The sequence below is a fragment of the Macrobrachium nipponense genome, chromosome 19, assembly GCF_015104395.2.
Source record: "Macrobrachium nipponense isolate FS-2020 chromosome 19, ASM1510439v2, whole genome shotgun sequence".
NCBI lineage: Eukaryota > Metazoa > Arthropoda > Malacostraca > Decapoda > Palaemonidae > Macrobrachium > Macrobrachium nipponense.
The window spans coordinates 74,373,455-74,378,454 of NC_061088.1; the positions used below are offsets into that span (position 1 = coordinate 74,373,455).

Sequence of the window (5,000 nt, forward strand, 5' to 3'; positions counted from 1 at the left end):
CCTTGTGGGAGAGACTCCTATCTCCTCCCCCACCCCCCTACCCATAACCTTCTCCCCCCACATTCACCCAATCAGCCGTCATCATCCGAACGAGCCCTTATGTCATGTAACGCGGACGGAGGAAGAGTTGGCCTTAGAAAAAGCTGTCAGGCTCCCCCCACAACACCCAACACCCAACCCTTCACCCAGCAAATCAGGTTGTAGTGAATATCTTCATCCAGAGTAGATAAGGGGGATAATATTCATAAATAAATGCTTCAGACCCAAAACCTAACTGTCAACATCATGGAGCGACATGGCTCTCTCTCTCTCTCTCTCTCTCTCTCTCTCTCTCTCTCTCTCTCTCAGCACCTTTCGGCCCAAGGTTTGGTTGGGTCTAATTGGAAACCTGCAGTTTCCTTTTTTGCCAGCCCTCGTTTACTTTCTTATCAACATCCAAACAGCTCGTGACTTGATTTGAAGAGACGAATTTGTCGTAATTTGGTGCAGGAAATGCGTATTGATTCTCATTAGGATATTCTTGGCAACGGTCAGTCGTATCCCAGCTGGAGAGGTATACTCTCAATGGCCGTGTCATGACAGGGGTGAGGAGTACATTAGACTCATATCGCACGCCATCAGACCCATCCGTTTTGTTGGTCATTCGCGGCGCAGCTCTGTTAAGGTGGAAGGAAAGCAGAATATTGCTAGCTGAGTAGCAAAGTAACGAGGCGAATGGCGAAGTATAATCATCATCAGTAGCAACACGACGACGACGACGACGAGCGTAGAACACCCCGTTTATACATTCATTGCACGATTAGCTTTCACGAGGGATGTCCTCACTACCCTCATCATCAGCTTCATTAGTCTCTCATCAAATTCATCATCGCCTACTTTGCTACATTTCCTTTAACGCCTACCGTAGGGCGTTTTCCCTCTCGTCCACCGAGCAGTCTGCATCGTTTATCTCCGCATCTGCAGACTCTAATGTGCATAAAATGCCCTAAAATGGAAGGACAAGTGGAAGAAGGTCGAGAGAACAAGCACAACTACATGAGTTCGACCGAGAGCTCTCGCTGTTTATTCATTCCCAAGGACCCTGGAGCTAGACTCATCCAATGCACCAGCCACATGTGTTACAGAATACTCTCACTCTTTTACAGTTAAGGCCGCTGACCAATGGCGTAGCCAGGATTTTTATATATATTTTTTTGGGGGGGGATGGGGTTGGCAGATATTCAGGACTGACTTATACAAGAAACTTAAGGCCAACGTCTGAAATAATTTGAGTATAATGAATATAGTTCTATATCAGAAACAATAAACAAATTAATATGATGAAATTGTTAAATAAAAGTAATATTGTACTTTTGATGTTTCAGAAACACCTAAGCCATCTCCATCTCCCGTCATCATTATCTCAACCAAAGTAGGAGGGAGGGGGTGGGCGGGTGGCGGCATTACCTTCAGAGTATTATTTCAAGTATTGCAAGTGTTTTTTGGGATGAAGTTGCTAGCCATATCCCCCTTTCCACATTGGTTACGACCCACCACGTTCGAGTAGCCACCAGGTATATACATAAATAACTCACTGAGGACTGAACCTTGGTTTATCTTGCGTGTGAAACCAAAGTGGACTCGGTGAGCCACGTAGGTCTATGGTACGTATAATAATGATAAAACTAATACTGGTCTAGGGAGGCATTTAATTTTCGTTAAAATGCACTTGTATAACAGAGGAACTAAGAACAAGACGCTGCAAAGAAACTAACAAAGAAATGCAGCATAACAAACGAAAATAGGCGTTGAATTCATATAGAAGAAGAAGGAAAAAAAAATCCGGGATGTGGGTTGCAACTTACATGATTGGTAACGGGTAACAGCTAGACCTGAGAGACTACAAGACAGTAAGTGAGTGGCCTTCCCAATGCTATGGTCGTTATGTCATGATGTCAGTTTTACCTTTTGAAATGTTTAAACTTCAGTTCAGTGACTTGATTCTTCTCTCTCTCTCTCTCTCTCTCTCTCTCTCTCTCTCTCTCTCTCTCTCTCTATATATATATATATATATATATATATATATATATATATATATATATATATATATATATATATATATATATCTTGATAGCTTGTTGAGACAAAGTATATACTATCTTTAACCCTATTATAGCTTCACAGGCAGCCATTGCATAACATATATCTTAAACATTATGCTAATGTTTGATAGCTTGATTGGCTTGATATTTTAAACATTATTTTGATGTTTGATAATCTGATTATCATAACATATAATCTAACCTTTGCTAATCACAAGTTTCTTAATACAACACTCCTCAAGATATTTTCAAACAAAGAATATGATAGATCTTTTCGTCAATCATGAAGGACCAAAACATAAGGCAATGTGCGTTTTTTTTTAATTTTTTATCTGTACTTAAGCTTTAATTACCGCGCTAAATTTTTACGGATGCTGCCTTAGAACTAAATAATAACTATTTTTTTCATTCTCTCCATGTCCCTGCCCAATGATTTGATTCCATGATAGCTGAAAGTTAACTATAGATATAAAATTAAGCTCTTTGATATTAAGTGTTTGCCATTAGTTTAGGATTAATCTCGTAGACAAGTCATAAATGACCAAAAATTGCGCCAGTAAATATTTCTTCACCATTCCTAAAATTACCTAAGTTTACCCTTCTGAACTTTTCGTTTTCTATAAAAAACGCGACTTTAAAGGGGAAACTACGAAAAATAGTCCATTTGTATCTGATTTAGTAAAATATTTGAAAATGTCTTTAATTTTTGGTGGTTAATTGATATATTTTGACCCTTTGGAAATAAATTCGACCATTGAGAAAGAATACTCAGGGTTTTCTGTCATCAGAAACTAAATGTTAAAAACATGTCAGCTGAAAGAGAACCAGATGATACAAAACAAGTGCTGTTAATCGGCGAAGTTAAGACACGCTTTAACCTCCTCCTGCACATATAAGGAATAAGGAAGCCTCTGATTGGTTAAAGGAACCCAGCTATTGTAAAACAGATTTGCAGTGAGAGATTTGAACTACTGAATGGATTGAGTTTAATGCCATTTTAAAAAATTACAGAGGCCTAATGATGCCCATTGTTATACATGTAATAGACCTATTGATGCCCATTGTTATACATGTATAGGCCTTGGGAGCTCATTGTCATACATATATAGGCCTAGAGATGATCACCTTTATGCATGTTTAGGCCTAGTGAGAGTCATTGTAATGTTTAATTTTCACTTGAAATTACGAGCAGAATCTATCGTGGCAACTGAATCTAAAAGTGAGTGTTGTTTGAATATGTATTTAAGTAATCATAATAATGATTACGATTATGATAATTATCTATCTTATTCGTAACAGCTTTGAATCAAAATACATGTGCAAAGTCACAAAATCTTCCCCACACGCTCTCTAATTTTCTTCCTCATACGGTTATTCTTTGCATTCTCTTCCCACAGTCACCCACATTCGCTCCCACACTTTTTGGCGCATTTTCCCACGCAGCCATAGAGTATCCATTAAGAATTATTTTCATCGATAATAAATTTTCCACGTTTTCCATTACTTAACCAGGTCCTCCAATCTAGTTCTCTCTCTCTCTCTCTCTCTCTCTCTTAGGCCCTCTAAGAATTGAAGGGAGATTAACGAATGAAAAAAAAGGAAATATGCAACATATTGGCAGAACGATATAAGAGAGAATTCACCCCTAGAATTGATAATGAAGATCATGATATAGAAGCAAGAGACGAAAATAGTGAATATCTAGCAGACATAGATATTAATGAAGCTGATATTGTACAGGCTATTAATGAAATTAAAAATGGAGCTGCTGCAGGGCCTGATGGTGTTCCTGCTATTTTGTTAAAGAAAGTAGTTCATTCTATCGCAAAGCCACTTGCAATATTATTAAGACAAAGTGTAGATACAGGCAAGATTTATGGTGAGCACAAATTAGCATATATTTCCCCTACTTTCAAAAGTGGATCAAGACTAGAGGCAAGTAATTATAGGCCTGTGAGTCTAACATCACATATTATGAAAGTGTATGAAAGGGTAATGAAGAAAAATATTATGAAACATTTAATAAAAAAATAATTTGTTTAATATAGGACAACATGGTTTCGTACCCGGAAAAAGTACACAAACCCAACTGTTAGTCCACCGTGTGAACATATACAAAAATATGAAAAGCGGAAATGAAACAGATGTTGTTTATCTAGACTTTGCAAAAGCTTTTGACAATGTCTATAGACCATAATATATTAGCGAAGAAAATTAGAAAACATAATATAGTGGATAAAGTAGGAAGATTGTTAAAAGAATTTTTACACAACAGAAAACAGATAGTTATTGCAAACGATGAGAAATCGGATGAAGCTAAGGTGTGCCACAAGGTACGGTGTTAGCTGCATTACTGTTTGTTATTATGATTGCAGACATAGACAGTAATGTTAAGGACTCGGTAGTGAGTAGTTTCGCCGATAACACAAGAATAAGTAGAGAAATTACTTGTGGTGAAGATAGGAACGCGCTACAAAGAGACCTTAACAAAGTATATGATTGGGCAGAGGTAAATAGGATGGTATTTAACTCTAATAAATTTGAATCAATAAATTATGGAGACAGAGAAGGAAAGCTATATGCTTATAGGGGACCTAATAATGAGACAATCACAAATAAAGAAGCAGTTAAAGACCTTGGTGTGATGATGAATAGGAACATGTTATGCAATGATCAAATAGCAATTCTATTGGCAAAATGTAAAGCAAAAATGGGAATGTTGTTACAGCACTTCAAAACAAGAAAAGCTGAACACATGATTATGCTTTATAAAACATATGTTCGTAGTCCACTTGAATATTGCAATATGATATGGTACCCACATTATCAAAAGGATATTGCACAAATAGAGAGTGTACAAAGGTCCTTTACAGCTAGAATAGAAGAAGTTAAGGATCTTGACTACTGGGAAAGACTACA

The 5,000-nt window shown here is 37.3% G+C and overlaps 1 long non-coding RNA gene across 1 annotated transcript in view; it reads left to right on the top strand.

Annotated features, from left to right (window-relative positions):
* Positions 1-5,000, top strand: part of LOC135218419 (uncharacterized) — a 99,016-nt gene that overhangs the window by 73,023 nt on the left and 20,993 nt on the right. The window lies entirely within an intron of this gene.